The sequence below is a fragment of the Neoarius graeffei genome, chromosome 3, assembly GCF_027579695.1.
Source record: "Neoarius graeffei isolate fNeoGra1 chromosome 3, fNeoGra1.pri, whole genome shotgun sequence".
Lineage (NCBI taxonomy): Eukaryota > Metazoa > Chordata > Actinopteri > Siluriformes > Ariidae > Neoarius > Neoarius graeffei.
In genome coordinates this window covers 56,221,823-56,245,094 of record NC_083571.1, presented here as the reverse complement: position 1 = coordinate 56,245,094, position 23,272 = coordinate 56,221,823, and the positions used below count along the sequence as shown (strand labels likewise).

Genomic DNA, 23,272 nt, shown 5'->3' with positions numbered 1-23,272 from the left:
ACATATGGAGTCTACTGACACTTTGTACGAATACATACAGTACTCGCTCATCAGTCAAACTTCTCCTTCAGTCTCCAACCGCACGGACAGAACTGGGGAAATCTGCCTTTTGTTCATACACACAACACGAATGGAATGAGCTGCAAAACATTCTGAATTTGGATTCCTTGCCTTCTTTGAATGTGTTTAAAGATCTCTTAAACTCAGTTCTCATAGAACAGTGTCATTGTTTCAAATAAGTGTCTTTTTTTTAATCTTTTTCATGGATCATTTGAATCATTGACTCCCTTATATCTCTGTGTCTGTTTTGAGATTTTGAGTGTTTGTCTGTGTTTTGGTCTGCATTAATGTTACCTGTCTCTGTTTGTATATGTTTATTAAACTTTTTTATTTTATTTGTTGCCATCTTGGCCAGGACTCCCTGGAAGAAGAGATACTGTATCTCAATGGGACCTCATCTCATCTCATCTCATTATCTCTAGCCGCTTTATCCTGTTCTACAGGGTCGCAGGCAAGCTGGAGCCTATCCCAGCTGACTACGGGCGAAAGGCAGGGTACACCCTGGACAAGTCGCCAGGTCATCACAGGGCTGACATAGACACAGACAACCATTCGCACTCACATTCACACCTACGGTCAATTTAGAGTCACCAGTTAACCTAACCTGCATGTCTTTGGACTGTGGGGGAAACCGGAGCACCCGGAGGAAACCCACGCGGACACAGAGAGAACATGCAAACTCCACACAGAAAGGCCCTTGCTGGCCACGGGGCTCGAACCCAGATCTTCTTGCTGTGAGGCGACAGCGCTAACCACTACACCACCGTGCCGCCCTCAATGGGACCTTCCTGGTAAAATAAAGGAAGGATAGATAGATAGATAGATAAATAAATTAAAAGAAAAAAAAATTCTGTCCCCCAAGGTACAATCCACACTAATGTACCCATTGGGGCTCATTATCGGTCTTCATGGTAACTATGTGCACCTTTTAAGGGTACATATATGTTCCCAATCAGTAAATGAATGGTACAAATAAGTGTCTTAGAGGGTCCTGCCCCAGTGACAAGCTGTTGTACATCTATCCATCTATCCATAGACACTTATCCTGTTCTACAGGGTCACAGGCAAGCTGGAGCCTATCCCAGCTGACTATGGGTGAGAGGCGGGGTACACCCTGGACAAGTCGCCAGGTTATCGCAGGGCTGACACATAGAGACAAACAACCATTCGCACTCATATTCACACCTACGGTCAATTTAGAGCCACCAATGAGCCTAACCTGCATGTCTTTGGACTGTGGGGGAAACCGGAGCACCTGGAGGAAACCCACACAGACACGGGGAGAACATGCAAACTCCATACAGAAAGGCCCTCGCTGGCCGCTGGGCTCGAACCTAGGACCTTCTTGCTGTGAGGTGACAGTGCTAACCACTACACCACCAGGCCGCCCCTTGTTATACATCTAAAGGTACAATAATGTACTTTGTTTTCTGAGAGTGTAGGAAAGGGACCCAACCCAGAAAACACTGGACGGGTTAAGAAGAAGAAGAAGAAGAAGGTATTATGTGAACAGTCATAAAAACATATGCATTGGCCTCTGCTATTAATGCTTTTTTACCACTGGTGGTAAAAAAACAAACAAACCATCCCTCCATCTATAGCCACTTATCCTGTCCTACAGGGTCACAGGCAAGCTGGAGCCTACCCCAGCTGACTATGGGCAAGAGGCAGGGTACACCCTGGACAAGTCGCCAGATCATCACAGGACGGACACCTAGACACAGGCAACCATTCACACCTACGGTCAATTTAGAACCACCAATTAGCCTAACCTGCATGCTTTTGGGGGAAACCGGAGCACCCGGAGAAAACCCACGCAGACATGGGGAGAGTATGCAAACTCCACACAAAAAGGCCCTCACCAGCCACTGGGCTCAAACCCAGGCCCTTCTTGCTGTGAGGCAACAGTGCTAACCACTACACCACCATGCCACACCTTGTTGGCTATCTCAAGGTACAATAATGTACTTTGTTTTCTGAGAGTGTAGGAAAGGGACCCAACCCAGAAAACCCTGGATGGGGTAAGAAGAAAAAGAAGGAGAAGGTATTATGTGAACAGTCATAAAAACATATGCATTGGCCTCTGCTATTACTGCTTTTTTTTTTTTACCGCTGGCAGTAAAAAAACAAACCATCCATCCATCAGCTGACTATGGGCAAGAGGCAGGCTACACCCTGGACAAGTCGCCAGATCATGACAGGGCTGACACATAGACAACCATTCACACCTACAGTCAATTTAGAGCTACCAACTAGCCTAACCTGCATGCTTTTGGGGGAAACTGGAGCACCCAGAGAAAACCCATGCAGACAGCATGCAAACTCCACACAGAAGGGCCCTCACCAGCCATTGGGCTCAAACCCAGGACCTTCTTGTTGTGAGGCAACAGTGCTAACCACTACACCACCGTGCTACCCCTTGTTGTCCATCTCAAGGTACAATAATGTACTTTGTTTTCTGAGAGCATTGGAAAGGGACCCAACCCAGAAAACCCTGGACGGGTTAAGAAGAAAAAGAAGAAGAAGGTATTATGTGAACAGTCATAAAAAACATATGCATTGACCTCTGCTATTACTGCTAGCGGTAAAAAACCAAACCATCCATCCAGTCCTACAGGCAAGCTGGAGCCTACCCCAGCTGACTATGGGCAAGAGGCAGGGTACACCTTGGACAAGTCACCAGATCATCACAGGGCTGACACATAGACCCACGCAGACATGAGAAGAGCATGTAAACTCCACACAGAAAGGCCCTCACTGGCTACTAGGCTCGAACCCAGGACCTTCTTGCTGTGAGGCGACAGTGCTAACCACTACACCACCCCTTGTTGTCCATCTCAAGGTACAATAATGGACTTTGTTTTCTGAGAGCGTAGGAAAGGGACCCAACCCAGAAAACACCGGACGGGTTAAGAAGAAAAAGAAGGAGATATTATATGAACAGTCATAAAAACATATGCAGTAGTCTCTGTTATTACTGCTTTTTTACCGCTGGCGGTAAAAAAACAAACAAACCATCCATCTATCCTGTAAGGTCACAAGTAAGCTGGAGCCTACCCCAGCTGACTATGGGCAAGAGGCAGGGTACACCCTGGACAAGTCACCAGATCATCACAGGACAGACACCTAGACACAGCCAACCATTCACACCTACAGTCAATTTAGAGCCACCAATTAGCCTAACCTGCATGTCTTTGGGGGAAACCAGAGCACCCAGACAACATGTAAACTCCACACAGAAAGGCCCTCACCAGCCTCGAACCTAGGACCTCCTTGTTGTAAGGCAACAGTGCTAACCACTACACCACCCCTTGTTGTCTATCTCAAGGTACAATAATGTACTTTGTTTTCTGAGAGCGTAGGAAAGGGACCCAACCCACAAAACACTGGACGGGTTAAGAAGAAAAAGAAAATATTATATGAACAGTCATAAAAACATATGCATTGGTCTCTGCTATTACTGATTTTTTACCGCTGGCGGTAAAAAAACAAACAAACTATCCATCCTACAGGGTCACAAGCAAGCTGGAGCCTACCCCAGCTGACGATGGGCAAGAGGCAGGGTACACCCTGGACAAGTCACTAGATCATCACAGGACACCATTCACACCTACGGTTAATTTAGAGCCACCATTTAGCCTAACCTGCATGCTTTTGGGGGAAACCAGAGCAAACCCATACAGACAGCATGCAAACTCCACACAGAAGGGCCCTCACCGGCCACTGGGCTCGAACCACTACATCACCGTGCCACCCCTTGTTGGCCATCTCAAGGTACAATAATGGACTTTGTTTTCTGAGAGCGTAGGAAAGGGACCCAACCCAGAAAACCCTGGACGGGTTAAGAAGAAAAAGAGAAGATATTATATGAACAGTCATAAAAACATATGCATTGGTCTCTGCTAGCAATGTTGGTGTTTTTACCGCTAGGGGCCGCTAGTGGCAAAAAAAACAACACTTGACTAATCTGGGTGTGAAGCTTCATCAGCAGCTATCTCTGCATGAGAGGGAGGAAACTGTATGGCGGGAAGTAGATCAGAACGGAGTCACCTGTTGTCCTCTAAGCCACGCGTGTGTGTGTGTGACGCAACACAGTCTTTCTTTCTCAGAGTCTCAGGCTGGAAGGAGGAATGATAGACTGAGTCACCTTTTCTCTTCTCTTCCAAGGTGAGCACGTGTTTCATGAGATTACTGTGTTACTATATCTAGGCTACTTAACGTGTCTCTGATCCTTTATTTGAATTTTATAGGTTGTGATATCAGTGTACTGAGGATAATAAGATTTTCCTGTTTTGCTAATTTAATCCATTAAACACGCTGCCTGTAAACAAAGCGGACATTGTTGGATTTCAGTCAAAGGGGACTAAAACTCAGCCTAAAGAGCTCAGTCAGTGTTGCTCTACGGCTGTAATTTCTTTTGCTTATTCTTCCTATCATGGAAGACATAAAGCGTTGATTTAGACTTATTCATAACGCAGGGCGCACAAAAATGACGTCATTTTCAATAGCTGGTAATTAAATTATACACAAATTTATCCTCCAGAGTGTTTGTTTAAGAAAGTTATGAATGTTAATAACTAAAAAAAAAAAACCCCAGTATTTGTTGTGAGATCAGTGAGCCATAATATGATTAATGGGTGTGCTGTTGAAGACAGGACACGCTTCTGGGAGGAAATGAGTCATGTCACGTGACATATTTTGAACCTATGGTTGGCGCGGATTTAAGCGCGCGCACGCCTCGTCAAAATTTTTTAAATAAATAAATAAAAATAGTATTGTAGATACCGGTATATGCCCGCCGTCTTTAATTTAATTAATAAAGTTTTAAACAATGCAATTTTTGCTTTAAGAATGTTAACGTGCAATAATATAGGCCTTAAACTATTTTTATGCATACTTTTATTTATATATATACATATATATGAGTGATTCCACGCTTATGGGTGCTGAAATGGGGACATGAACTTATTCACCTAAAACCATTTCTTTTTTTACCATCAGGTCACAAAACATGTAATCTTTAATGAATGATATGTTAAAAGATAACTTTAATTTTCTGAGATGTAATAAAAACATATTTATATGCCAAAGGCAAGCCTATGAGTTCCAAAATGATGTCTGTTACATTACTTCTGTTACGATTGTCCATCTCGCGTCTGTTACAAATTAATTACAATCTAGCTCTATACCATGTTAATCTTATTGAAAGAATGTGTATGTTTATTCTACTACACATGTTTATTAATTATATTTGCTAAAACATCACCTTCCTATGTTTCAAAAAGTAATTCTACATTGTTAAAATTGAGAATATATATGTCCACAACACTTCTGTTACGTTCTGACTTTGGCATATAAATATGTTTTTATTACATCTCAGAAAATTAAAGTTATCTTTTAACATATCATTCATTAAAGATTACATGTTTTGTGACCTGATGGTAAAAAAAGAAATGGTTTTAGGTGAATTTTTAAAAATAAGTTCATGTCCCCATTTCAGTACCCATAAGCGTGGAATCACTCATATATATATTAGGGGTGGGCAAAAATATCGATACGGCGATATATCGCGATACTTTGTCTTCCGATTCAATATCAATATATCAATACTCAAAATTTGAATATCGATATTTTTTTCAAATAATAAATCATGTTTCAGACAGGGGTGGCACGGTGGTGTAGTGGTTAGCGCTGTCGCCTCACAGCAAGAAGGTCCTGGGTTCGAGCCCCATGGCTGGCGAGGGCCTTTCTGTGTGGAGTTTGCATGTTCTCCCCGTGTCCATGTGGGTTTCCTCCGGGTGCTCCGGTTTCCCCCACAGTCCAAAGACATGCAGGTTAGGTTAACTGGTGACTCTAAATTGACCGTAGGTGTGAGTGTGAATGGTTGTCTGTGTCTATGTGTCAGCCCTGTGATGACCTGGCGACTTGTCCAGGGTGTACCCCGCCTCTCGCCAGTAGTCAGCTGGGATAGGCTGCAGCTTGCCTGCGGCCCTGTAGAACAGGATAAAGCGGCTACAGATAATGAGATGAGATGAGAGATCTTTGAGAGACAGAGCAAGAATGAATGAGGAAACAGCTGCGATAATGTAAATCTGAACAGAATCAAACTTGTCTCACAGATATTCAACAACATTAAAAATGTAACTATAAATGGACAAACAGTACCACATGCCATTTATTACTAAATTAAAGAGTGTAATTGTTTGGCATGGTGGTGTAGTGGTTAGCACTGTCACCTCACAGCAAGAAGGTCCTGGGTTCGAGCCGAGCGGCCAGCAAGGGCCTTTCTGTGCGGAGTTTGCATGTTCTCCCCGTGTCCGCGTGGGTTTCCTCCGGGTGCTCCGGTTTCCCCCACAGTCCAAAGACATGCAGGTTAGGTTAACTGGTGACTCTAAATTGACCGTAGGTGTGAATGTGAGTGTGAATGGTTGTCTGTGTCTATGTGTCAGCCCTGTGATGACCTGGCGACTTGTCCAGGGTGTACCCCGCCTTTTGCCCGTAGTCAGCTGTGATAGGCTCCAGCTTGCCTGCGACCCTGTAGAACAGGATAAAGCGGCTACAGATAATGATATATATGTATAATGTGTATATATACAGAGTCTACCTGTAGTGTGCAATTTTTCCGAGCCTCTCAATAAGGCAATTTTTCTATACTTTTTCATGGTAGATAATGCAAATAGCCCTTTATATTTAATCCTTCGTTTGTCTAATTTTTATTTATCTGTTTGACATTTTCTTGCTACTGTAACACGTGAATTTCCCCGATGTGGGATGAATAAAGTGAATCTAATCTAACAGGGAAGGCCAGAGAAAGCTACATTGTGTGTTTGTAGCACTACAATAGAGTGCTGAGAGATGAGTTATGGTATTGTATGAGAAAGTGTGGTGTGAATGAGAGTGGTACAAGACATGTATGAGAACAGTGAGGTGTGCAGTTGGAACGACTGAATGGTTCAAGGTGAAGGTGGGACTCCATCAAGGATCTGCTTTGAGTCCTTTCTTGTTTGCCATAGTGATGACGGACGAAGTGAGGCAAGAGTCACCATGGAACATGATGTTTGCGGATGATATTGTGATACGTGGTGAAAGTAGAAAAGAGGTTGAGTTGGGTTTGGAGAGATGGAGGTACAATATGCATTGGAACGAAGGTGAGCAGGAGCAAAACAGAATACATGTGCATCAATGAGAGTATAGTGAAGATGCAAGGAGTAGACGTAAAGAAAGTTGGTGAATTCAAGTACCTGGGGTCAACTGTGCAGGAAAATGGGGGCTGCGATAGTGAGGTGAGAAACAGAGTGCAGGCAGGTTGGAGCAGTTGGAGAAGGATTTCTGGAGTCATTTGTGATAGGAAAATCCCAGCAAAAGTGAAAGGTAAGATGTATAAGACAGTAGTGAGACCAGCTGTGATGTATGGATTGGAGACCGTCCCCTTAACGAAGAGACAGGAGGCAAAGTTGGAGGTGGTGGAGTTGAGGATGTTAAGGTTGGACAGGATAAGGAACGAGCACATCAGAGGGACGGCACATGTGGAGAGTTTGGGAATTAAGCTAAGAGAGATGAGACTGAGATGGTATGGGCACATCCTTAGAAGAGATGCAGAGCATGTTGGAAGGAGAATGTTGAGGATGGAGCTGCCAGGCAAACGAAAACGAGGAAGGCCAAAGAGGAGATACATGGATGTGGTGAGAGAGGACATGAAAGTGGCAGGTGTGGTAGAGAAGGATGCTGAAGACAGGGAGCAATGGAGACAAAAGATCCGCTGTGGCGACCCCTAATTGGGAGCAGCCAAAAGAAGAATAAGGTTTTCCAAGATGGCGGCACGTGCGGATGCAGCGGCCCCTCTCTGTCCCGATAATGTGGTGTTTACATGTTTGTCTTCGTCGGTGTGCTCGAGTGATGGTATGTTTTCGTCACGTTTGTCCGTCCCGAGGCGCACATACAGCCGTGGGACTCTTTTTGACATTGGCAGCACTTTTTTTCTTTAAGTTAAACCCGGCCCACGCTAAGGAGCTACATGACCTCGGCCAACTCCGGCGGCCCGCTTTGACATCGACCCCCACTACTGCTGCACGCCCGCAGAGGAAGCACCGTAGGCGGTGCGAGAGGAAGCAGAAGCGGGGAAAGCGCGGGGGTATCCGGGCCAGGCTAATGGCTAATCCACACAAGCCGGCTATACCGTCCATCGTACTCGCCAATGTACGCTCCTTGGATAACAAACTGGATTATATTCACCTTTTGAGAGCGACCCAGCAGGCTGTGAGAGAGTGCTGTGTTTTTGTGTTCACGGAAACATGGCTCAACAACAGCATACCGGACTCCGCCATCCAGCTCGACCGGCTAACATGCTATCGAGCAGACAGAGCCCTCATTGAAGGAGGTAAGACCCGCGGCGGTGGGGTCTGTGTTTACATCAGGGATGCTTGGTGTCAGGACGCTGTGGTAGTTTGCAGACACTGTTCACCCCTTGTGGAGTTTATGATCATCAAATGCCGGCCCTTCTATCTACCGAGGGAGTTTTCTGCCATCCTGCTTGTTGCAGTTTACATTCCTCCCAACTGCAACAACAACGATAGGGACAAGGCACTGAGTGAACTGTACTGCGCCATCAGTGACCAACAGACAGCCCATCCAGAGGGACTTCTCATCATAGCTGGGGATTTCAACCACGCAAATCTCAAAACAGCGTTTCCTCAGCTACATCAACACATTGACTTTGCAACACAGGGAAACAACACACTTGACCAGGTTTACACTACACTGAGGCCCTGTCCACACGGCAACGGATTCAGGTGACTCCGATACAATTGCTTATCGTTTAGGCCTGGCGTCCACACGGCACCGGCGTTTTGGGTGCCCAAAACGCAATCTTTTTGAGAACGGGTTCCAGAGTGGAAAGATCTGGCAACGTTGCCGTTGCGAAGTCGTCTGGATGAGTAGAACGGATTTGTTTACGATGACGTCACAACCACATGACTGTGAGTGCTTCACGCCGGGTAGAAGTGTAACAAACTCGATGCAAGTTGTCAACAAATCCTATAACTTGGTTCATGAAACGCGTTTACAAAACATTTTCACTGTGAATATTTATTGTGTAATGGTGCAAAGTGAGAGAGAGAGAGAGAGAGAGATTCTGCCCTTAGGGCAGAGTCAATCCCGCCAGCAAAAATAGGGAAAAAGAGGAGCGATCTCACCTCTTCAGATATTGGTTTAAGTCCTACAATACATTCCTCAAAAAGGGCGTAGAAGAGCAAATTAATCCATCAACGTGTAGCATTCAATTTATTCTGGACCATTAAAGACGCCGCCTTCCGCGTAGAATCATACGTCATCCTCGCCGCCATATTGGAGAGGTCAAAGCGGAGAATAAAGATTCATGTGCTGCGTTTAACTGTACCAACAGGTTTACCGTCCAAACGAGATCACATGGGATTACCTTTCACAGGTGAGAAACAACAAATTAATCCATCAACGTGTAGCATTCAATTTATTCCGGACCATTAAAGACGCCACCTTCCGCGTGGAATCATACGTCATCCTCGCCGCCATATTGGATAGGTCAAAGCGGAGAATAAAGATTAGCTGCGTTTAACTGTACCAACAGGTTTGCCATCCAAACGAGATCACATGGGATTACCTTTCACAGGTGAGACTGGAAAAATACTTTTCATTGTATTTGGTCATTATAATGTAATTTTACGAACAGATTTTCCTGACTTTGTGGCTAATATGAAGTCTCGCGCATAAGTTTATGCGCATGCGTCCTTACTACTTCTATTGTTCTGGTGTCTCCGAAGGGACCGTCTTACAGTGCCCCTAGAGGTGTGGCATGTGTATTGCATCGTTTTCAGCAAGCGTTGCGTTGCCATATGGACCTGATATTTTACTGATCGTTGCCCATTTGGACGCGATATATTTTTAAATAACATCTCGTTGCCATTGTCGTGTGGATGTAGCCTGAGAAGAGCATACAAGGCCTCCCTCCTCCCCCATCTCGGTGCTTCAGACCACATCACTGTTATGCTAATGCCAGCATACAGGCCGAAGGTCAAAGGCACCAGACCGGTCCAGAAGCAGGTACGGGTGTGGCCAGAGGGTGCTTCCTCAGCACTTCAGGACTGCTTTAACATCATAGACTGGGACATGTTTAAGCAGGCAGCCACTTACAACCACCAGATCAACATCCAGGAGTATTCAGACACTGTTACAGCCTACATTAGTAAATGCACTGATGATGTCACGGACATTAAGACCATCACAGTACGGGCCAACCAGAAACCATGGCTGACGAGAGAAGTCTGTCGGTTACTGAAAGCCCGGAACGCTGCTTTCAGAGCAGGTGATGAGGCTGGTCTGAGATCAGCAAGAGCCAACTTGTCCCATGGCATCAGGCTAGCAAAGAAGCAGTACAGTAGCAGGATAGCCCATCATTTCACTGACAGCAGAGACACAAGGAGCCTGTGGCAGGGGATACAGACCGTCACGGACTATAAACCTCAACCACAGACCTGTGACAAGGACATCACTCTGCTGAACAGTCTAAACAACTTCTTTGGACGGTTTGAAGCCAGCAACAGCATGCCTGCACAGAAGACACCACCCCTTCCGGATGACCAGGTGCTGTCCCTGTCTCCAGCCAGTGTGAGGAGATCCCTCTTCAGGATCAACACCAGCAAAGCTGTAGGACCTGACAACATTCCAGGTCGTGTGCTAAAGGACTGTGCAAAGGAGCTCACAGAAGTGCTCACAGACATCTTCAACACCTCCCTGAGCCAAGCTGTTGTTCCCACCTGCTTCAAGAGCACCACCATCATCCCTGTTCCAAAGAAGGCCTCTCCATCCTGCTTCAACAACTATTGCCCTGTGGCACTGACCCCCAACATTATGAAGTGCTTCGAGCGGTTAGTCATGCAGCACATCAAATCCATCCTCCCTCCCTCCATGGACCCGTACCAATTTGCATATCGGGCCAGTCGGTCCACTGATGATGCAATCTCCACCGCTCTCCACTCAGCTCTCACTCACCTGGACACTAAGGACTCTTACATGAGGATGCTATTCTTAGACTTTAGTTCAGCATTTAACACAATCATCCCCCAGCAGCTGATACAGAAACTGAACTGTCTAGGACTAAACACCTCCCTCTGCAACTGGTTGCTGGACTTCCTGACCGGAAGACCACAGGCAGTCCGGGTCAGCAGCAACACATCCAGCACCATCATACTGAACATGGGGGCCCCCCCAAGGATGTGTGCTCAGCCCCCTTCTCTTCACCCTGCTGACCCACGACTGCACACCAACACACAACAGCAACCTCTTCATCAAGTTTGCGGATGACACGACTGTGGTGGGACTCATTAACAACAATGATGAGTCATACTACAGAGACGAGGTGAGCCAACTGGCCGCATGGTGCAGAGACAACAATCTCTCTCTTAATGTGGAGAAGACGAAGGAGATGGTTGTCGACTTCCGGAGAGCCTCCACCCAGCATCCTCCACTGACCACCAACGGTGCCACTGTGGAGAGAGTGAGCAGCACCAAATTCTTGGGTGTGTACCTCACCGAGGATCTCTCCTGGAGCAGCAACACCGCATCGCTGGCCAGGAAAGCTCAGCAGCGCCTCTACTTCCTCTGCAGACTGAAAAGAGCTAGAGCACCAGTCCCTATCATGCAGACCTTCTACCACGGAACCATCGAGAGCATCCTGACCAGCTGCATCACTGTGTGGTACGGCGGCTGTACTGCATCCTGCCGGAAGACCCTGCAGCGCATAGTGAGAGCAGCTAAGAAGATCATCGGTGTCCCCCTACCCTCCCTTCAGGATATTTTACAACACACTCCTGGCCCGCAGAGCACTCAGCTTTGCGGACGACTCCACCCATCCCAACCACCACTTCTTCAGCCTCCTGCCTTCTGGGAGGAGAATGAGAAGCCTCCGGGCAAGAACCAGCAGACTGAGAGACAGCTTCATCCACCAAGCCGTCAGGATGCTGAACTCCCTCCCAGGCCAGTACCCCCTTCCCTTAATACACAAACCAAATGTCACCAGCCACTTTAACAAACTGTAATGAAATTCAATTGCACTATGTTAAAACTGTTTACAATACTGTCTACACGATTTTTTTTTTTTTAAAGTTAATTGCACTATATAGAAACTGTTTAGAACACTGTTTACACTTTTTACATATCAGCCATATTTATACTTGCACTGAAAATTCTGCTCATACTGACTTTTTTTAATAGTTAATTGCACTATATAAAAACTTTACAACACTGTTTACACTTTATACATCTTTAATCTTTGATAGACTTCACTGTTTTATACTGTCATATCTGCCATATTTATACTTGCACTGAAAATTCTGCTCATACTGCCATTTATTTATTTATTTATATTTATACTGATAATTACTATACTGTCAGACTGCTGTTCCCGTTTACATTGTTCATTCTGTTTATATTGTCATTCGTCACATTTAAATTTATACCGTTAATTCTGTTCACACTGCCACATTTGCACTTTCTGGATTGCCACTGTCTTGTCTTTTCTTAGATAGCTTTAGCTTGTGTGTATAAACCCCCCCCCCCCTTTCCCTTTTTCCTTTTTGTAGTTTGTCTTGTACCTATATTTTATATTTCATGTTTATTACTGTTTGCACTGCGGATAAGAGGGAAACGCAATTTCAATTCTCTGTATGTCCTGCACATACGGCATTATTGACAATAAAGTTGACTTGAACTTGAAAAAAATAAACAAAATAAACCGCTCTGTGGGATTGAGCTGAAGTTTATGGTATTCTGAGGACTACAATGGAAATAAGTTTTATGCTTTATTGTGGTAACCTCGGCAATGTCTGTTTTATGTATATGTACTTTTATTGCCAAATAAAATCAATCATCCATCCATTATCTGTAGCCGCTTATCCAGTTCTGGAGGGTCATGGGCAAGCTGGAGCCTATCCCAGCTGACTATGGGTGAGAGGCGGGGTACATCCTGGACAAGTCACCAGGTCATCGCAGGACTGACACAGAGACAAACAACCATTCACACTCACATTCACACCTACGGTCAATTTAGAACCGCCAGTTAACGGTGGTGTAGTGGTTAGCACAGTTGCCTCACAGCAAGAAGATTCTGGGTTCGAGCCCAGTGGCCGGCGGGGGCCTTTCTGTGTGGAGTTTGCATGTTCTCCCTGTGTCTGTGTGGGTTTCCTCCAGGTGGTCCGGTTTCCTCCACAGTCCAAAGACATGCAGGTTAGGTTAATATGGGATGGCCTTGGGCTGAGGTGCCCTTGAACGAGGCACCTAACTCCCGACTGCTCCCTGGGCGCTGTTAGCATGACTGCCCACTGCTCTGTGCTCATTGCTCACGTGTGTGTGTGTGTGTGTGTGTGTTCACTGCTTCAGATGGGTTAAATGCAAAGAGGAATTTCACAGGTGTGTGATGAATATAGTTGTGCTTTCTTTAACCTAACCTGCATGTCTTTGGACTGTGGGGGAAACCAGAGCACCCAGAGGAAACCCACACAGACACGGGGAGAACATGCAAACTGCACACAGAAAGGCCCTCGTCGGCTGTGAGGTGACCCAGAACCTTCTTGCTGTGAGGCGACAGTGCTAACCACTACACCACTGTGCTGCCCTAAAATCAATGAATGTTTGTTTTATCTGTAACCGCTTATCACATGCAGGGTTGCGGGGGGTAAGCTGGAGCCTATCCCAGCTGACCATGGGCGAGAGGCAGGGTACACCCTGAGCAAGTCGCCAGCTCATCGCAGGGCTGACACATACATGGCGACACAAACAACCATTCACACTCACGGTCAATTTAGAGCCACCAATTAACCTAACCTGCATATCTTTGGACTGTGGGAGGAAACCCACCCAGACACGGGAAGAATGTGCAAACTCCACACAGAAAGGCCCTCATCGGCTGTGAGGTGACCCAGGACCTTCTTGCTGTGAGGCGACAATGCTAACCACTACACCACCATGCTGCCCTAAAATCAATCAATATAAATTTATATATGACCGTAGGTTCCTAGCGTAGGGGTTTTTTTTGGCTCGTAACACGAATGCAGTGAAAAGTGAGCTGGACCTGTTGGATTTTAACAGGGGCCTGGAACTTTGTGCATCGACATAATAACATGTATTCCCAGACTGCATTGTCGACGACATGTAGAGGGTGTGTACCATCCTTTTTTGTTTATAGTATCACTAACGCTCATGTTCACAAGCCAAAATGATAAGATGTTGCAGCAGAGCTACTGCGTACACGCACGTGTCTGCTGTCCGGCTACTGTTCATATTCATTAATAGTGTATCCCTGTACTCACTATACCCCGTGTATGCACATGGGACACGTGCCGTTTTGGTGCGGAGTCTCACTTTGATTTTTCCGACCGCGGCTGGATAGGACTGTGAGAGATGTTGATTTTCGCAACGGCTCTGAAGAGAATCTGCTTGAAATCCCCTGACTCTTGAGAACTAAGACTTATTATCGGACTTGTTCACATGCAACTCACACAATTGCTGTATCGCTATCTCAGTCTGTTAGACTCAAGAGCTCCGATTGTAGTTACTGACTTTGTATTACAGACAGGCAACTCTTAGTCTTTTGTTTATAGTTATCTCAGTATTAAGCTCCGTCTTAAGCGGCCACTGACGTTCCCTCAGTTTCCCTGGGTATATTCACTGTCTTATATGTACACTGACTGTCCTGAGCAGGAGCTCAGATTTGCTAAAATAGTCATAATTAGGCCATTATTAAAAAATGTTCTGTTTCTGGTCCACCGGCCGGGTGAGTGCTGTTTGTGCGGTTGAATTTTTTTTTTTTAACGCCGGTTTTTCGACATTTTTTTTTTGGGGGGGGTTCGTAAATCTAAAATTGAACTTGACATTTATGCTTTCCACTAAGGCTCATACTAGCCAGCCATGACAAATAAGTAGCCAGCCGGGGGGGGAGTAAACACAAAATAAACTCCTGTGCACGCAGTTCCCAGGATTAAATGTGTTTTCCACAGACCATTTATTTATTCACTTTACTCAAATACAAAGTAAAATGGCAGTAAATCTTCTTTCTTTTCTTGCGTATTGCATCATGAGGCGTTCCTGGCTTGTAAATCTCTTATTTTCGGTGCATGACACATTCACGCAACTGAGCATGCTATGAATGAACAACGACAACGGTCTGCAGTGGGGCTACACAATTAAACACTCAGCCAACATTTCTCCATTTGTGTATGAAAATACACTCCAACGGCTCAGTTTGGTTTCATTTACAACCAACAGTGTCTTTTGATGCCAGCACGTAATTGAACGAGAGAAGACTGGTTTACCGGAGACAAAATAAGCGCCATCTCTGCTTCTGTTCCCTCCGACACACTACTGCCTCCGCCGAGTGCGCGCGCACTCTGAACTGAATCAGCTCTGCGCATGCGCCGTGCGGCACAAAAAAATGGCAGCCACCATGAAGGAAGCAGATCCGGAGTTTTCAAACATTTGCTTAAGTGTGAAATCGCAAAATGGTATTCTAGCGAACAACAAAATAGTAAAGATTCAGAAAAACAAATCATTCAGTGATCATTTTAATAGTGTAATTTCATCCGAACTAGGCCTAACGCTCGATTTAGAACTACAAAAAGTCCGTGTGTCGGACATTTTAAGTACCTTTGTAAAAGTTTTGCAAATGTTGCAGTCAGCATTTAAAATGCTAACTTAAAGTTTTTGTACAAGTTTCAGTTGATTAAACTGTTATTTTATTAAATGTGTCTGCTTTTGTAATTAAAAAAAAGTACTGAAAGAATAAGCAAACACAGCATTGCGATTTCTTATCCATCCATAAAAAAAAATAAAAAATAAAAAAAATCCCTCCCTCCCGACTGAAAATTTTTTTGCTCACCCGGTGGACAGGAAACGGATTTTTTTTTAAGGATGGCCTTAATTTATTGATGAGGTGTTTTGTGGTCAGTGTACTACACTACTGTAGTGCATCATGTGGTAATGCATTATATAACAATGCAGCTTTCATAAATATGACCATATATCAGTTGTAATTATGTTCTGTGCATATACTGTACCTGCAACTCTGACTATCAATTTCATTGACTAATAAAATGGTTTTGAAAGTTCCTAGTTTTAAAACATATATTTTTGATATGGTAATTTTTTTGAAGAGGTTTCATTTACAACATGTCTCTGACAGCTCAAAATGCATCTCTGGTCTGGGCATTTAAAAACTGCAGAGCTTAACCCCCGCCCTTACTGGGTTGACCCCCCCCTTCCCATTTTCCTGGATCCGCCCCTGTATGGCGTGTCTTCCTTCAAACTGTACTAATAATAATCAAACCTCAGTGCTTTTGTCTGCTCATATCCTCTCTTGTATAAGGCTTAAGCTCTGCCCACTTGACATTTTATATATAATACATGTATGTTACAGGTCAAATTTCAACCCAAATGATTTTTTTTTTTTTTTTGACCTGGGTTAAAATTTTTAACCTAGTTTATAATGTCCAACCGAGGTAAAGTCTTGGATAATCTCAGATTTGTAAAAGTGATTTTCCATCACTATTTTTGTCTCTCTTTCTTCCATCTCTTCCTCTTTGTCTACACCTACTTAGTCTACTCTTGTCTGTCTGCCTATTCCTAGCTACTATTGAGGAAAATATATAATTTTTAGAGAATCTGATTCTTCGATCCTTAGAAGGAAGGTTAGACATGGTGTCTCATCTCATGTTCATATAAGATGAAGTATGTTTTGTGTTACACCGTTCTGTCCTCCAAGGTTATCTTAAGTTTGTCAGTTCGGAGATAGAAGAAGAGATGCCCCTGACTGTGAAAGGAGATAACACGGGAACAGTTGATGTGTCAGTTCTGTGAACCTGTATAAAACAGGGTGTATGAATAAAGAGAGTGCTTCTCTGGGTGAAACGCCTGTGATTTTCATTTCGGAGAAGCCCTCTTGCAATGAGTATAATAAACTCCTTTCTCTCTGTGTTTTTTTTTTTTTTTTCCAAACAGCCTCAAGTCTTATTACAGTTTTGGTTTTTTTTCACCACACTACCTAATAATTAGCCTTTTTTTTTTTTTTTTTAAATACTTAACTGGGATTTGAACTCAGAACCTTCTGATTCTTAACCCAACACCTTAACCATGAGATCAACAACAAGTAAGGGAAGAATATAGAGATATAAAAACTCTTTAAATTTTCTGTTCCCATTCTCTGGCGACCGCTTTCATCAGCAAAGCCTTCCTGTCCACAGAACAGGGATGTGATTTTTCCGCGAATTCGCGGAATTCCGCTTTTTTCATCTCAAAACTTGAAAAAAATTTTTTTCCGTCATTGAGATGAAACGAGCAGTGTTGCCAGATACTGCTGACGTTTTCCAGCCCAAAATATGTTCAAAACCCGCCGAAATGCACTTAAAACCACCCAATTAGGCGGGAAACCGCCCAATCTGGCAACCACCCAATCTGTTACAGAGCGATGGGCCAATCACGTACCTCGTTTCAAACGAGGTACGTGATTGGCCCATCGCTCTGTAACAACCGATGAACGCGCTTGTTAGATAGCTGTACGTAAGCTCGCTTCAAACAAAGAGTTGAAAGATGGCAGCCTCCGTGATCGAGCGTAAAGATGCAAATCGAGTTAAAGAAATCGACAGAATAGTGAAAAACAAGTTCCGCTGGGAATGGTTGGAGAAAGAGGTTGCTACAGATGTTGGACATAAGACTGTGAGACATTTTGTTCAGCGATTTCGTTCTGAACACTGGAGTTATGATTATCCTTAAGTGAGTGAACACAGTAGTTTTGAATATCCTTAAGTGAATGAACACTGTGGAGTTATGATTATCCTTTGGTGAGTGAACACTATAGAGTTATGTATGTGAAGTTGACATTGCTAGAGTAGAAACTGCAGAAAAAAAGTGACTGATCTGCTGGAACTGGACATGGATGCTAGCATCTTTTTTCTTTGAGAGTTCCTGATGACTTGTGGATGAATTCTTATGTTGCATCATGTTTGTTTGAAAAGGCACATTTAGGTATGTTCAACTTCTACAGTCATTGAAAGTATAAATTTTGTTTTTCCTTATACAAATTTTCTATTTATTCTAATGCAGATTTAATTTAGAATGCCATTTTTAGGTTTCATGTTTTGGCTTTTTGTCTGTTAAGAATCACTGAATTTACTATAGGGGCTCAGAGTTGCATGTTGCCCATTAAATTGGCTTGAATTTGTTAATCATGACAAGTTTTTTTCTTGTGTGTTTGCTTGCCATTTTAGTAAAATTTTTAAGTCAGAAAACCCCAGAACCCAGGAGCTTCGGGGGGGCTTTGCGCCCCCCCCCCCCCCCCCCCCCCCTGTCCCCCCACCAGGGCGCTGCCCTGGACCAGCTGGGGGCCTGTGGCCCCCAGACCCCCGGCTAAAATTTTCAGAATTTCACCAGCCCCAAATCACATCCCTGACAGAAATGCCTCTCAAGGCATGTTTTTTTTCCCCCTCTCTTTTCTTCACTATTCTGAGTAAACTCTAGAAACTGTTGTGCATGAAAATCCCAGATCAACAACTAATAGAAATAGTCACACCAGTTCATCTGGAAAATGCAGTTATGCCATGATCAAAATCACTGAGATCCCCACCCGTGGTTGATTTACGTTACACAAAGTTGCTGGCTCATAATTGCATGAATGAGTACGTTTGTAAGTGTTCCTTAAAAAAAAAAAAGTGTAAACCTAAATGAAATAATTCCAGGCGTAATCATAGTTAGTTGGCAGGAACAGCCTTGTGTCGGCCTTGGCCTTTGAATGTGTGTGAGGTTTCATCTTTGATAAGGAAAAAAATGAGAATGTTTGGGGCCTGTTGCTAGACATAATGAACAGAGATTAATCATTATTGGTTATGGTGAGGGTAACAAAGTAATGAGCTAAACTAATTATCTCAGTATCTGAGCTAGAGAGGGTTAGAGAAATCAGAAAGGGACTTTTTTTTAATTGTCTCTTAATTCGTCTCCTCATCGGTTTTGTTATTCTAATTACTTTGACCATTGCAGAGTTTCCCATGGCTCTCATTTGCATTTAATGTGAACCACATTTGTTAGTTGAATATACTGCACTCATGAAGCTTCCAGGACTCAGATCTCGAATATATAGAAAGTGTACCTGTAAATCTGGCTCATGTAAAGCAGGAGGTGGATATTTGGAGGACACGGATGAGTTAAAAGTCTGTATAGTAAAGTCTGGCTACTTGGTGGCCATCTTGGCAATGCTCCCAGGCACTTATTTTCAGTCACAGAAGACCAGGCTTCAATCTACTTGAATGAGGAGAGATGAGATATGGATTGACATGATAACCTTTCAAGCACGAAACAGCTATAAAAATGGAGTATATAATGGTCTTTGCGTACTTTTTTTTTTGGCTTCCTCAGACGGCTGTGCATTTAATATTTTTCCGTAACTAAGAAAGCAAAGCATTGTACGTACGCACGCCCGTTAGTGTTAAAATCTGAGAGGAGGTTTTTCGTGACTGTCTTATCCACTCAGGTTATTGGTTCTGTTTTTTTTTTTTAGAGGGGTGGGACTTGAATAATACAGCTACCATTTTTGAGTGTTGCATGCTGTCACATTGATATTTTAAGCAGTGGGTCCTAGCAGGGACATGGGGAAAAGGTTTTGGATTGAGAAATTTGGACAGCTGGCTAATAGGGATTGACTCTGAAGTTCTTGAAAGTGACATCTGTGATTTAAACCTTTAATTTCTTTCAAGAAACAGTCAATTTTCCATAGAAATTTTGTGATTGGTTATGGTGGCATTGGCTTCCAGAAGAAGAGTACTCAAACTCTTTTTTTTTTTTTTCTCCTCTGTTGAGTATTTGTGCTGTATCCCTGAGGGTTGATTTAAGGGTTCATTGGATGGTTCATGGTTTCTGTTTGATTCTACTTGGAACCCACTCTAATAGGGTAACACTTTTGGGGCTTTTCCACTCCCAACGCGGATGAGTTGGGCTGAGCCGTGCGGTGCTGAGTTGGGCTGAGTCGAGCTGAGTGGGGCTGTTGGGGTTGCATTTCAACTACAGCCGCGCTGAACCGTGCTGGCTGGAAGTGGGTGGACACATTGGGTGGAGTTATCGAAAGTGGGTGGACGTCACGTGATGTCGTTAGGCGGTGCAAACAGTGACATCAGTGACCTTTTAAGCGGTAGTCTCATGACCCGGATAGTAAACAATGGACCACTGGCTGGCCTTTCCTCGCTTGGGTTGGTCTTTCATCTTCTAGTTTTCTGATCATCTTCTTTGTCGTAATTCTTCTTCTTCCGGGTTTACGGTGTTTACAGATCCCAGCGTGCTTGCGGGGCGTGTGTGGGCATGTGAGGACACTCCTCCTCACCAGTCAGTGCACAGGGGAGTGTCTCCTCACACCCCTAGCCCCACTCGGCTCGGTTGGGCTCACTTCAGCCCCACTCCAAAACCGTGCGAGTTTTGGGTGCTGAGTAAGGCTGAAGTGAGCTCAGTCGTACTGCTCTGAGGTAGTCGAAACACAAGCCGTGTTGGGCTGAAGTGAGCTGAAAAAGGGTAGTGGAAAAGGCCCATTTGTTGTCCCCCAGAGAGATGAATCACAAACCCATACTATGTTCAGCCCCCCCAAGAGTGTAATTACGCTTTTCAACGTTGATGCTTTTAGAAAAGGTGTTTGTCAAGGGTTCTTTGGACAATTATTAAGTGTTCATAGCTTCTTGTAGAGGTTACACTTGCTCACACTCGTATATGGAAACACTGTAGGCTTTTTACATACAAAATTTAATAGGACCCACGGGGGGAGACAAATAAGATATTGAGTGAGCCATTGTAGATACTATATATATGGACTATGTTCTTAGAAAAAGTGGTTTCTTTGGGTGCTTAATGGTTCTGACTGTCTGCGTAGAACCAAGAATAATTTCACCAGAGGGACAATCCAAAGAACTGTTTATGGTTCTAGATTTAACTCTTTTTTTTTTTTTTTTTTTCTGTAAATAGGCTGTTCAAGTATTCCTAGCTTTTTGTTATCGTTCTACTTGGAACACTCAGTTTCCTTGTCAATGGATGTCTACATACCACCAGAAGGGAAAGAGTTCTCCATTGAACCCTTGAGGAACCCTGAAGTTTTTCATCCCTAGATTACATAGTGAGCTATTCTTAGCTTCCTAAAGGTCTACTTCCTGGAGCCTTAAAAGTAGGCATGTAAGGGTATAGACCCCTTTCACTGATGTCACATTTATATTAGCAACCGTCACTACCCTAGACCTGAGGGACAAGCGAACTGTTTTGCATACTGAAGCCAAGCGAAGATGTGCGGTATCTATTGCTGTTGTCCGAAGAAAACTACAGCTAAAAAAGCTCTATGACCGTATTACTTGGATAATTACTTGGTTAGTTAGAAGCAATTAGCCATCACCTTTTATTTTTATCAGCAATGATTTGAAGCATTTTTGCTGATGGTGGAGAATATCATCTGAACTGGCTTTCGACTTGAGTCTGAATGAACCTGCTCTTGAAAATTCCATTTGACTTTGTTGCCACAGAGCTCGGTTTTGTGTTGCTGGGAGTCTTTCACATGTGACTGGGCCTCTTGTTATAAACTCTCCCTGTGGTAACTCATACAAAGCATACCATCAGTGGTGGGTCGTATAAACTTTTAGTCAGGACGCCAGTAGGAATTTCGAGCACCTGACGGGTTAATCTACTACCCTCATTGTTCACTAACTTTTATTAATTCAAATATAAACATCATACTCTTTTATACAGTTACGTTTAAAACCCGTTTAGGCATGAATTGGTATTTTTCACTCCTGGGCTCTCTCTACAGTTGAAAAGCGTAACTAATTTTCATAAATGTAAGTCGTACTTTGAGCTGCCTGGATATTACATTACAGGCATTTAGCAGGCACTCTTAGTGACGTATAACATACCCAGAGCAGCCTGGGGAGTAGTTGGGGGTTAGGTGCCTTGCTCACGGCCACTTCAGCCATTCCTGCTGGTCCAGGGCATTGAACCGGTGCCCTTTTGGTCCCCAGTCTGCCTCTCTAACCATTAAGCCATGGCTTGGTCAGGTGTATGTGTGTATTTGTTGATGAGCTGAAGGATACAGATGTGGTGTAACACGGAATTCTGTGACCATTGTATTCTGTAGTTACTCTTTCCACTGGGCAGCTTGAACTCACTCATACAGACAAGTATGTTACGCAAACAACATAAGCTCATATACTCTGGTGAAGTTGGTTTTCTATTGGACATTCGGTGCACACATGAAACACTCTCTCAAGAAATACACACAAAAGGGACAAAATGTGCATTTATTTACTCTGGGGTGGACAGGCAAAGACATCAGAAGACAAAGAACGATATCAACGGACACGGTATCGAACTATTACGGGATTTTACAAAAATGATAAACATGAACCATAACATCGACATCTAGCTAGTTAACTAAATTAACCTTTAAAAAACCTGGATGCCTTTATTGTCACTGCACCCAGGCTTTCGTCTAAACGGGGGAACAGGGGCGCTGCGCCCTCTTACTCTCGGCGTGCGCCCCCTTACCGACTCCGTGAAAACATCCCAGCAACACCACGTGACAATGTGTCTGATCATCAAATACGTTATAATTGCTCCAAAAATATTCCAATCATAGTAGATACACTGCCAGACGGTGCAAAAACAATCCGAATTGGCGTTTTCCAGACTGAGGCGCCATGTTGTTTAGTTGTTTACTTGTCGCGGCTGCTCTCGCGAGATTTGACATGGGTTACATACAAGGTCAGCTGACTTGTCGAGCGAGATTTCTCGAGACTGAATGACCTTTCACCCACCGGTGCGGGAGCTTTTGACAGAAGTAGTTCGCGAGTTGTTTTTGTTGACACTTGGGCATTTAAAGATGTCATCCCGCGGCACGAAGCGGAAGAAAGCCAAAGACTGTCCGGGGCAGAAGAAGATTACTTCTTTCTTTTTCAATGTTGACAGACAATTTGTTACAATTTCCCTCTCAGATAGCCTCAGAATGTCCCATTGGAGCATTTTTCAAAGGCTTTGCACGGCGGGGGGGGACAACCCCCCCCCCCGCTTCGCTCCCTTGCCATGGTGAGCGCCCTCATACTAAATTTTTCTAGAAAAAACCCTGCAAACAGTATTAAGGGGAAGGGGGGGGAGGTCAGATCTGTCCAAGATAAAATTAAAGTAA

The 23,272-nt window shown here is 44.1% G+C and overlaps 1 protein-coding gene across 1 annotated transcript in view; it reads left to right on the top strand.

Moving 5' to 3' along the window:
* The first annotated feature begins 4,062 nt into the window (after window positions 1-4,062).
* The window catches only part of LOC132883416 (equilibrative nucleoside transporter 2), a 56,629-nt gene continuing 37,419 nt past the window's right edge, over window positions 4,063-23,272 (top strand). The window contains exon 1 of the mRNA XM_060917038.1: window positions 4,063-4,227. The gene's annotated coding sequence lies outside the window, so the exon portion shown is untranslated. The remainder of the gene's footprint in view (window positions 4,228-23,272) is intronic.